The sequence below is a fragment of the Pleurodeles waltl genome, chromosome 1_2 (genome assembly GCF_031143425.1).
Source record: "Pleurodeles waltl isolate 20211129_DDA chromosome 1_2, aPleWal1.hap1.20221129, whole genome shotgun sequence".
In the NCBI taxonomy this organism is placed as follows: Eukaryota; Metazoa; Chordata; class Amphibia; order Caudata; family Salamandridae; genus Pleurodeles; species Pleurodeles waltl.
The window spans coordinates 100,717,595-100,730,334 of NC_090437.1; the positions used below are offsets into that span (position 1 = coordinate 100,717,595).

Sequence of the window (12,740 nt, forward strand, 5' to 3'; positions counted from 1 at the left end):
GCCTCTGTGGCTTGCATCAGAGGGGTCTCCTCTGGACCTCACAGACTCTCTCAATGAGTGGTGGCGGGAGGAGGGTGTCTCAAAATTGTCATTGGCAGCTACAGTTCAGGGTCGCAGGTTTCCTGCCGCAGAAGGGCCCCCTATCGGCTCGGCCGCTGAACCTGTGCTTGCTTGGATATATGGCGTGCAGCAATCAGCAATTTGCAATAGCATATGGCTCCCAGTTGTGCACAGCAGCTCTGTTAATATTGCTGCCAAGCTTCAAAAAGGTAATCTTGTTGCATAACATGGGCTGGTAGTGGGCTGTAATGAGGGACCGGAAGGCACTCCTGCACTAGGCCTGTCTCCCCAATCTCCACATCACCATGATTCGCCAATTGTGGTGCTACGTCTCTTTGGGGACTCCCACCAAAACAGGGGTGAGAGGGAGAGGTTCCCTGTCGATGCTGCTTCTCACCTCTTTTAAAGGAGGGTGGGGGGGGGAAGGTGGGGGGGGGGGGGGGAATTGGTCCTGTTTTGGTGTAGCATGTCTGCAGCCACGGGCCTCATGGGTGCAGCACGTCTTGCACCAGTCTGTATCAGCTGTTGTATCTGCTATTGGACTGATCCTCTCCGAGCCCAAGCTCTGCACAATGCTGCCTACTTCATCAACGTCAAGCCACACCCTCGCACAGGATTCAATGATGATGCAATTTAAGGTGACTGAGTCTTTCGGAAATGAGCTGACCGCACTACACACAGCCACTAGTTGTACACCGTAACAGAGTTAATTTTGGTAGTATAGGACTTAGTTATTGCTAGTTTTTAACACAATGGTAACAGACTAATTTAGTTCACAAAGCAAATGATACTGTTAGAACCACATTCAGAGCGCGATAGGGCATGAAGGGGATATTGTGCACAACTGTGGTGATTGAAGATTGTTTTACTCCTGATGCCCCTGGGCCCAACCTACTATGGATCCTGAGTACATCTACACATGCCAAGGAATAACAACATTCATGAACAATAACACAATTCCCTTGAGGTTAACGCACTAGTTGTGGTCAGGAAAATCCATGTCCCATTTTCTTTCTTATAACATGGTCAGTATTCTTCCCCAATCACTGGTGGCTGCATCCAGAGAATGCTTACTAGTAGGCTGTCCTTAGTTTTAGTCAAAAGTGTCTATGGTGCCACAGCACTGCTAGCATCAAGTCCCCTGGGACCCCAAAGGCCCAGTTCAACTCTTACTAGCTTTGAAAGTATGGAAGCATTCAAATTAGCAGCAAGTGCCCTCTTCGTGGGTGCTCTAGAGTCCTGATGCTTTTCTGCGAAGTCGGGCTGATTCTTTGCCCCACCCCCCCAAAAACCCAGGATGGGAAACCTGTTACCAAAAAATGATCAGAAACTGTGTTTATGATCGTGTTTTTGGGGAAAGGGGCGGGGCCACAGGGGTGACGTGCACTGCACTGAGGGGGGAGTGCACAGCACTCCCTCTCAGAGCGCATGTGTGTGTCAGGTTGGCCAAACAAGCGTGCGCACAGTTGCTGGGCTGGAGAGAGCCTGTACAGGCTCCCATTCTGCCTAGGAGCACCCTGGCTGGGCGCTCCGAGCCAATCCGGAAGTCAGGACTGGCCACAGGGCAGGCTGGGAGCCTGTCCCTGCAGCCATGAGATGGAGCATAGTGGATGGAGCGGCACGCGGCGGAGGAGGTAAATTATTTTTGTATTTTTTACTTGTATTTTTATTTAATTTATCTCCCCCCGCGCTTGCTGCCCGCCCCTTCTATAAAATGCGAGCCGCAACTGTTTTATTCTCAATCCAAGAAAACAACTAGTTATTCACAAGTAGCAAAGGTTCTCCTGTCTATGTTTATTTTGCATTATAGATCTAACTCTTATTTACTGCTGTGCAATGCCAAACTATCAAACCAGGATAATTATTTCTCAAGGCGTGTGCACTGCGACGTTTAATAGAATGCTTTTCCACTTGGAAGCTTTGCAGAAGAGTGATGTGGAATGTGGATCTCAAGGTGTCTGGGTATAAAATTAAGTCTCCCCCCAACAGATATGTGGTATTTAATTTAATAAAACAGAAAGCAGTACACAAAGAAAAAGGGAGTTCCAGAGGACCTACTACTCTTGCTAAAACGTTTGCATGAAAACACTTATGCCCAAGTGAGGTGGGGCGAACAAAGCGAATTGACAGAACAGATCCCAATCAGAAGGGGAGTCCGTCAAGGTTGTGTGCTAGCCCCCTTATTATTTACTTTATTCATTAACGAAGTAGTGAAGGCTGTGTCCATATGCCAGAATGACGCACCCTCCCTGAACACACACAAAATTCCTATCCTGCTTTTCGCAGATGACTCGCTCCTCATTTCCAAGACACCGATGGGGTTACAAATCCTTGTTGATCGATTGTATTAATTTTGTCGCGATCACGGGTTGGAGGTCAACATAAACAAAACAAAACTAATGGTGTTATCCAAAGGGCCTAGTACAAAATGTTCCATCCACATCAATGGTGTTTTTCTGAAGGAAGTTAGCTCTATAGACTATTTGGGAGTCAGGTTAACTAGTAAACTATCATGGGAAGAGCAGATCACAAAAAGTGCAGGGTTGTTACAACATAGAGCTTTGTCTATATTGCGCTATTACCAGGGCTCTCTTGCAAAAGCTGTTTCCCCAGCATTGAAGATTTATATAGCCAAGGCACAGCTCTGTATGGAGCGGAGGTATGGGGTTTCTCCAACTGTAACAAGATCTCAGTGGGAGAAAACAACTTTGCGAGGGCCCTGATAGCGTGTCCACGCTCCACACCCCTGATCCCAATATTTTGGGATCTGGGGTTAAGTCGAGCAGCAGATTTAGCTACTTTAAGACCTCTCCTGTACTGGATCAGGTTGTGGACTACCCCTGAATTAGATATATATAAGATCTCATTACTTGACCTATTAAAATGTCAGAATACCAATACTGTCCCCTGGATTTGTCATGTGTCCCATTGGTTCCGTTTGCTGGGCTTGGGTGACTATTGAGAAAATCCCTGTAAATTAGAGAGACGGCACAAAAATGTCTTAAAGTTAACTTATTGGTCTTATGTCAGGGATAACAACATAACCTGTAAATCCCATGGCCGTTTAACTAACCTTTTTACTGATCTTAAATGGACTCCAAAGTTTGAAGCCTATTTGGACATTATACTGGATCTGCACGGCAAAAGCCTATATGCAAGGTTTCGTTTCGGATCCCTGCCCCTGATGTCATTGATCCACAGGTGGGGGCCGATTGGTCTCCCTGATATATGCCCTGCTTGCGGTAGTACCTCCGAAACCATTGAACATTTTATTTTTTTTGTCCAGCCTATGCGAACCCGCAATCAAAATGGATTCGTAACACTTGTAGGGCTATGGGATTTAAGATCTGTTCCTTGGCTCTATGGGTGTTAAAAAGTCATAATTCGGCTGATGTAATTCTCCCTGTGAGTAAGTATTTAGTAACAGTCTGGCGCATGCGTTGCTACTTCCAAAAAGCAACTTGAGGTTATCATCTGTTCTTAGAGCTTTTATGTGTAATTTGAGCTTTTATTGTTTTAATGACTTCAAATTAATTCATTCATTTGTAGTTGCTGTATCTTATCAAAATGATTATTTATTCTTATATTTTCGTTAGCTGGTTTTATGTGCTTTTATGGTCAATTGATCGAAATAAAGCTGTGTACTGACAATGGTCATTTACGTAACTGATTGATAAAAAGGCTGCTACAAAATCATTTCAATAAATGTTGCTTCAAATGATTATTGAAAATCAGTAACGCTTAACCGGAGTAAGGAAAAACGACTAGACCATGTATTGAACAAATAGATGTGCAAAGAGCGAGGATTTTGTAGAAAGTATTTCTCTGCCAACAAGGACCACATAAACAAGGTACTGTAAACTTGATAACATAATCCTAAAGACATTAGTGGTTCTTTAACATTCTTGGATGACTGTAGAAACATGAATAGGGTTAAGTCTGCAAAATATTTAAAAAACGATCCTCGCATGTGGCATTCTTTTAATTTCAATAAGAAACCCCACAATTTACTGATATTTAATTTTATAATCTGCACTACATCTAGCCCCTCCATATTCGTGGCATGTCCCTCCAGAAACTAAAAATGCTATCAACACCGAGGCTCTGAACAACCCGAAAAAGGGTTTGGCAATTAAGGGTGGTTTGAGCCACTGCCCAATGAGTGTCCTACGATCTTGTTCCATATTGGTAATGAATGTAAAACATGATGGTTGGCTGGTGTCAGAGACAGCAACTAGACGCACTGTAATAGTGTCCTTCGCCACATTTCAAGTTTATTATTACTGTGCAGTTAATTAAAACCATTGCCAAATGATAAAAACACTAAACACATTAAATAAATGGTGAGATCCCAAGTATCATTAAAAAAGCAATAATAGCAGTACGATGCCAGATACACCATAGTCAAAGTCGACCGTATATGCTGTACCTATGCTACAAGTCATCGTTCTTCTAAAGCAAGCTACATAGATGAGATTGTGGTATATTTTGAAATTACAACACAATTTTCTAGATGGAGTCTATAGTGTTCGTAATTGTATCACATTAGAAATCTGCAATTTTAAGATAAATGAGCAAAAATGCAGTGACGCTTTAGAGCAAGGACTACATAAACATTTGCTAAAGTCCAAATAAAGTGAATGCCGGAGCTGATCCCCCCTAGCTTGCATACCCTCCTCAGCGACAAGTTCTTCCCACAATGTCTAAGTTCAAGGGGGTTTTCAGGGCTGATCTGTCCAGGTGCCAAGGTAAATGCTTATTAGAGGCGAGTTGTAGTCTGGGTAGTTTATTAGACGGATACGATCCCCTTGCCTATGCAAACCTTTGCACACTGTTGTGGAAATTCGTAAAGTTATGGCAGGGAGTGGTACATTGGATGTGCAACTGATTCCTGTCGGATAAGATGTGCAAAGGAAGCAGGGAGTAAAACATGTCTCGGGGTCGGTCTATCCGCGTTCCAAATTAAATGCTCATTAGTGGCAAGATGTAGACTGGGGCACTTTGTTCAGTGGATGCGCAGCCCCTTGTCTGTGTAAACATTTGGATACTGTTGTACAAATACCAATAGATTGGCAGATAGTAGTAAGTTGGATGTGCAATTGTTACTTGTCAGACAAGAAGTACAAAAGAAGCGAGGAGTGAACTCAGCCCCACCGTGCAGGTTCATACTAGCCCAATCTTGGATGCTGAAAGCAGCTATATTTAAATTAAGTGCTGATCGTGTTCAATCGTCTATAGGGCGAAGCGGCCTAAAAGTGTAGGGACGCCCTGGCAGTGCTGTCATTTCCCTTTTCACCCTTCTGAGAAACTTCACTATGCTACAGTCTGCTGGGGCAAAGCAGGTCAACGCGGCCAGCTTTTGTGTGCGGACTCTCCTTTGATTAAAAAATGCTTCTAAAAGTAGTCTACAACAACGCAATATTTTAGGAGTTTCTCTTTAACACTCTTACTGTAACCTACTTGAAGATTTAGTTGGGGCTTGGGAGTTCTGTAATTATTTAGGGCTAGCCAAACATGGCTTCTTTTGGATAAAGCAGCCTTGTCCTCTAGCACAGAGAGCGACTTGATGGTTTTGCTCACCAGTTTTTTGAAATACAGCTCACTGGCAGGAATCTCCAAAAGTTGGCTTAATCCGGTTTTAGTTTGAGACTCCTTGAGATGTTGTCTGACTACGCAGGAGTCTCTAGTCTGTAGCTCTTTCCATAGGTGAAAGTCCTAATTCTATTCTAACAGTTAATGTAGGCCCTACTCCTTGCCAAGGTTTGCCATGGAGACCAACTTCCAGCCTTATCTGCGTCGGTGAGATACAGGCAGGAAGGTTGAAAATCAGTCTGTTTTGGTCAAAATACTCTCAATTCTTCACATCCGTCCCTCTCATAGCTTCGCTCTCAAGCTATGGAAAGCATCAGTTTTGCACTGATTATGCCCAGGAGTGGGGTCATGGCTGGCCCAGAGAGCAGCTTCTTTTGTTTTGTTAACTCAACAGCTTGTGTGATACTTCTCCCTTGCATCACCTTCTGTGGGGCGAAGAATTCAGCTCTGTTGATAATGACTCGCAGGTATTTGTATTCTTTCACCGTGTTGAGCGCTTCCTATCTAGGAAGCGGTGCAGGGGCTTTCTCCTTGTACCATTGATTGTCATAGTTTTTGCGTCTTCAAAATTGATGTCTAAGTCATTTTCTCTAGACTATTCCTGCACAATGTTAAGTAGGCACTGAAGTCTCACCTGGGTACGACTTATTAGGACCCAGTCATCTGCTTATAAAAGATTGAAGAGAACCATTCTGCCCAGGGTGGGCGCATTGGAGTCACTCATGTTTAGCTTTGGTGTTAGGTCAGCGAGGAAAAGGCTAAACGTGGTGGATGCCAGTATGCACCCCTGCTTCAGTCCTTTAGTAGATGGGATGCATCTGAAAAGATGGGATCTTGTGCCCAACTTGAGCTGTACCCACGTATCAGTGTGTAAGAGAATTAGTAGGCTCAAAAAGTCTGATGAAATGCTCAAGTATGGCAGCTTCCACCGTATTAACTCCTGGTTGATGTGGTCGAAGGCTGACCCGTAATCGATGAAGCACAGATGCAGTGGATGTCTTCTTTTTTGCTGCATCGATCAAGAGTGATAGGGTCATTATGTTTGATGTGATACCGATTAGTTTCAAGAAGCGTGTTTGGTTGAGTGGTATAATGGCGTTCTCTGAGGCCCAGGCTACTAACTCCTCGAAAAGTGTTTCTGCAAAGTATTTTGTTTCATTGTCAACAACAGATACAAGATGGTAGTATTTGGCAGATGTTTAATCTCCCCATTTGAAGATCGATGATTTTGTCAACCCCGAGGCTAGCAGTGATCCTGTTGTGAAAATCTGGCTAAAAACCAGTGGAAGTTTTCCCACCCAATAGGATTGGTTGACTTTATGGAGAGCCGGAAGGATTCCATTTGGACAGAGGGCCCCTTCCCTTCTGCCATCTGTTATTTGCCTTTTGATTTGTCAACACTTGTCGGCTAAGTGCTAGTGAGACAAGCTGCTTTTGGCTGAGTAGAAGAGGTTGGTTCACAGACTCTCCTTTGAGTGTAGCAGTTGTTGCCTGGGGTCAATCGTTCCTTGCTTGTCAGGCCGGAAGCTCCCTCTGAGGCTGTCTGATAAAAGTTGTAGGTAAAAAAAGTTGGCCCAGGTTTCTTCTCTTAGGTGAAAGCTGATCTCTCCCTGGCCAGAATAGAGCAGTCTGTTTGCTGTGGGCCAGAAGCAAGCACTGTCATTGTTCTATACATCACAGAGTAGTTTAGCCCATAATGTGTCCTCCTGCTGCCTTTTTACTGTCCACCTAAGTCTCTTTAATGAATTGTTGTTCATTCTTGGAATTATTTGTTGTTGGGCATCCCCTGGCCTTTGATGGAGGCTTCGTATTGCCTTATTAACAGCCCTTTTTTAGCAATTTTAATTGTTTACATTCTGCCAGGGGTAAACCCATGACGTCAGATACCTTGTGTATGGACCACTGTGCTTATTTCAGTTGTGAATTCTTCAGCGAGCCCTTTTGTGAACTGCTCCCAGATTGTTATGGCGTTATCAGAGGATGACAATATGTGGTAAAGTCGCCCAGCTGGGGTAGGCCCCACTCTTCGGAATAGATAATTATTTCGGGTCTTTAGCTCCGTTAAGCCCTTGTTGCTGGAGTACATCACAGGTCCTGCATCCTTCAAAAGGCTAAATTTGGTGTAGATTTTTGTCTGGAAGCTGCGAAATGGGGGAGTAGGGGTGGATAGTGTGCCCTGCAAATTGTAGTTTTCAGGTATTAAGCCCCCTCCAAGCTGTTCACTGGACCCATTTCCAATAGGGGCCAGAGAGTCCTTATACTGCAGGTTGAGCGCATTTATCTAAGATTGTACAGTATGTTTCTTTCTTGCAGGCCTGCTGGGAACGGACCCCTGACCTCATTAGATTAGACATCAACAGGGCCCTTATTCGAATCTTAAGGTGCTCTGTAGAGGGGATACTTAGCAAGAGGGTTTTCTTCTCGGAAGGCCATCCGTGAAGGTATAAAAGCTAGCTCTTGGATGTAAAATCTTGCTGCTGGATGCTGTGCCTTTAATAAGATGGAGCCTGGCTCCCTGGTTCCAGGTATGGTCATGGTCTCCAGTGAAGTGGTGGTAAAGCACAGTGGAGGGGTGGTGCAATAGCTATCCCACAGGGAGGAATGAGGCTGCGAGCCACACCAAGTCTGGCACTTGAGGACTTCCCACTTTCCTCCTCTAGAGCGATTGCCCTAATGGAGTCCGTGTCGTTTAGGTGCATTCACCTGGAGACCAACAGGTCGCTGCTTGCACAGTTGATGTTTGGTGGGGCACCAGGGGGTGTAGGGTAGGGTGCTCTCTGTCATGGTTGTAGTCTTTTGTGGACTGTGCAGAAGCGGAGGTAGGAAAGTGGGCTGCACCTGTCAAAGGGGGCCCTGCAAGACAGCACAGACAGTCCTCGGTGGTCTACACCCCTCTCAGCGGTCTACACCCCTCTCAGCATTAAGGTCGCTTGGAGCCTACCTCAAACGTTGGTTGCCGCTGGTTTCCTGGCACCTCTGCCTCACTACTCTGCTGTACAAGCACTCTCCCAGCAGCACTATAGCTCTGTATCACAATATCACTCCCCTGCGACCCCCTGTTGTCGCGGGAGCAGAAAGCAAACTGAGCCAGAGGGCAGTCTATTGCAGGAGGCGGGGGCGTCGATGTTGTAACAGGAAGGCAGCAGCACTAAGAGCAGGTAGGCCCTTCTGACAAGCCATACCTGCAACCATAGGTGAGCCACTTCGATGCCCGAAGGGAACCACCAGCTATGCCTAAGGCACATTGCTCACCTCAGTGGCCAGATGGGCTCCCTCGCCTCCTTCTACCACTCTGCCTCCACTGGTTCGCTGCTCCTTTACGAGCTCATGACTTGCTACATCTTGCCCCCGCCTCTGCTCCTGCAGGCTCACAACTGGCTCGTTCTTACCTTCATCTTAGGGTCAATACTTGCAGTCAAGGAAGCACTATTAGTGAGAAAAATGTTATTTATGGCTCACAGAGAGTGCTGCTAGCATTAATACCAGACTCTAAATCAGGCTATTCACTACCATGACATTGCAACCGTGGAAAACAAGCGCGTTCCCCACGGTTGATGACATTAAGGAAAGCCTTTGTGTTCTGTGCACACATTTTCGGCATTCACTATGCACTTCTCAAAGACTTGCTTGTGGTCTAAGACCTCCAATTAGTAATTGCTAAAGCTGATTGTAGGAAGTTGTCTCTGTATATACTACCTCAAAGTGAGAGATAGTGTACACAGAGTCCAAGGGTTACTCTTAGAGGTTGATAGTGGCAAAATTAGATAATTCTAAAGCTCTATTTTGAGGTAGTGTGGTCGAGCAGTAGGCTTATCAGAGGGCAGTGTTAAGCATTTGTTGTACACACACTCAAAGACTTAACTCCAGGCCTATAGGTTTTTATATAGAAAAATATATTTTCTTAATTTATTTTAGAACCACAAGATTCAAGATTTGAAGTAAATACATAAAATGCAAGGTACTCCACACAGGTAAGTAAGGAACTTTGAATTAGAGAAGTAACATACACAGTATAGGTTAAAATGGCAATAAGCTATTATTATGGAGAACAAGGGTGCTCCGGTCTGCTGGCAGGTAAGTACCTGCGTCCTCTGGGAGCAGACCAGGGTTTTTTTTTTAGACCCCTGGGGGGGCAGGGGGACACACACAAACGAGCACACAGAACACACCCTCAGCAGCACAGGGGCGGACGGGTGCAGTGTGCAAAGTTGGAGTCTAGTTTTGCTATAGAAAGCAATGGACGGACCTGGGGGTCACTTAGGTGATGCAGGCAGGGCACAGTGGGGCTTCTCGGGCCAGCAGAGGGTCGCCTGATGGTCACTCCTGCACTGGAGTTCGGTTCCTTTCGGTCCTGGTGGCTGCAGGTGCAGTGCTTGGTCCAGGCGTCGGGTTCTTTGTTCCAGGCAGTCACGGTCAGGGGGAGCCTCTGGATCCTCTCTGCAGGCGTCGCTGTGGGGGTGCAGGGGGGGTCGTCTAAGGTTACTCACAAGGTCTCAGTCGCCTGGGAGTCCTCTATCCAGTGTTGGTTCTCTGGGGTTCCAGCCGTGGGCGTCGGGTGCAGAGGGTGAAGTCTCACGCTGCTGGCTGGAAGAGTGAGTTTTTTAAAAGTTGTATATTTGCTGCAAAAATTTTGCTGTAGGTGAACAGTGCCACTGTTCTCGGGAGTTTCTTGGTCCTTCGGTTTCAAGGCAGTCCTATGATGCTTCAGAGGTCGCTGGACCCTGTCGGATGCGTTGTTGTGCAGGTTCTTTATGTCTGGAGACAGGCCGGTAGGGCTGGGGCCAAGTCAGTTGTCTCTGCAGGGCTTTCAGGTCAGCAGTCCTTTGTGTAGGTTGCAGGAATCTGATTTCCTAAGTTCTGGGTCGCCCCTAAATACTAGATTTAGGGGTATGTTTAGGCCAGGAGGGCAGTAGGCAATGGCTACTGTCCTGGAGGGTGGCTACACCCTCTGTGCCTCCTCCCTGAGGGGAAGGGGGGGACATCCCTAATCCTATCCGGGGAATCCTCCAATCTCAAGATGGAGGATTTCTAAAGGCAGGGGTCACCTCAGCTCAGGGCACCTTAGGGGCAGTCCTGACTGGTGGGTGGTGACTCCTTGTTTTTCTCATTATCTCCTCCAGCCATGCTGCCAAAAGAGGGGGCAGTGGCCGGAGGGGCAGGCATCTCCACTAGCTGGGATGCCCTGGGGTGCTGTAACAAAAGGCATGAGCTATTGAGGCTCAGCGCCAGGTGTTACAGTTCCTACAGGGGGAGGTGAGAAGCACCTCCACCCAGTACAGGCTTTGTCCCTGGCCACAGAGTGACAGAGGCACTCACCCCATGTGTCCAGAAACTCGTCTGGTTGTGGCAGGTTGGCAGAAAATGGTCAGCCTAGTACTAGGAGTTGGACTGGTAAGATGCAGGGGGCATCTTTTACATGCCCTCAGTGTGCAACAGGCTCCACACTTCATTTCCAGAGAGGAACGGCGTCAGTGCGGAGCCGCACGTGACCACCTACCAGCACACAGTGGTACTGCTCAAAAGCTTTCCAATTCAGTCTGATGCCTCAAGACTATTCAAAATGTGAGGCATCTGAGACTAGAAGTCTAACAGAAAATATCTGGATGCTGTCTATCAGGCTTACTGGATAGTAATAGGTGTGGTAGTTTCTATTCCCCTTCTTGTATAAAAGCACTATTGCTTATCAGGTTAGAAGAAGGGGCGTGCCATAACAAATATACATAAGTGATGCATCTGTCCCATAAAATGGGCTTGGTTTTTAAGGTCCGCTGGTATTTTATCACTACTGAAGGCCTTCCTGTCTTTTGCGATTAAGAAGGCTGCTCAATTTGCATCAGTTCACTATTGGGAAATAACTTACTAAAGTCATGCTCTTCTTAAGGCGTTGGTGCAGGATATATACAGATAAAAAGTGTGCATGACAGCTATCTTCAATTATATATGTTTCTGGTATTAGAATAGTTTGTTTGCTGTGGTTTGCAATGATAAACCAGAAGGTACAAGCTTCTCTGGGACTCACTGCCCTGAGAATCTCTCATCATTCACACCCTGCCTTCTTCTCATTCAGTAATATTTTGTTGTATTTCCCTTTTGCTATTATGTCTCCTTGAAGGGTTTGGTTATGCACTAAAATACTGCAGAGTTCAATAGTATGTAATGGTGTAACTGTAGGCTTAATAAATCTACCAACCCTGAAATAGTAGTAATAAAGGGGCAACTGGCATATAGAACAATCAGGCAGTGCCCTATGGGCTTGTTTGACAGATCAGCATGTGGGCTGTTTTTTGTCAATAATGGGCCTGTTTTATAGCCAAGAGGACCTGTTTTCACTGTTGACTTACCTAGAATTACCACAAACATTGCCTGTAGTAAACAGAATTGCATGCAGTCTCCCATACCTTCCAATACCTATACAGTGCATCTTTACAAGTTCAAAACTGACCAGCTTTATCTGGCATGCTAATTGAGGAGGGGAGGGAAGGTTGGGGTGAGTGTCACTTATTTTGGTACCAGGGCCTATTTTCTGTACCAGTCCAACCCTAGTTAGTTAAAAAGGCGAAGGCAGAGCCTTACTCAAAATCGCCCGAATTTAGGGGCTCATAGTTAGTGGATACATAAATGTTTAGATGGATTTAGGGCATGTTGTTGATGGCATTAAGACAGGAGATCATGGTTGCTTTCTGGGTGCTCATGGTTACCTTGGCTAGTGATTCATATTTTATTTGTCTTATTTAAAGTATTAAGCATGACAACTGGTAGGACAAAAGATTAATCAAGTATAAGCTTGTTAACCACAGACACGCTCCAGTACGTTTCTATAAAATTTGATTTCTCAGATACCTTCAGATGGTTGTATACAGTGTATAATTTGTTCACAACCAAGGACAGCAAAAGAGGTTTAAAATACTGTTCAGCTCTCGCTTAATAGAAACTAAACAGTGAGGCAAACATACAATTTACACAGGGGCGGCTCTTCCATAATAGTGGAGGAGCGCCCCCCCCCATGCTCAGCCAGGCAGTGACAAATATTGTCACTGTGACTAAGCCATCGGAGGCTGGGGCAGGGCTATGGCAGGGAGGAGGAGTGA

At 45.7% G+C, this 12,740-nt stretch overlaps 1 protein-coding gene across 1 annotated transcript in view; it reads right to left on the reverse strand.

The window, feature by feature from the left end:
- Positions 1 to 12,740, reverse strand: part of GAK (cyclin G associated kinase) — a 1,188,967-nt gene that overhangs the window by 667,651 nt on the left and 508,576 nt on the right. The gene's annotated exons all lie outside the window — the stretch shown is intronic.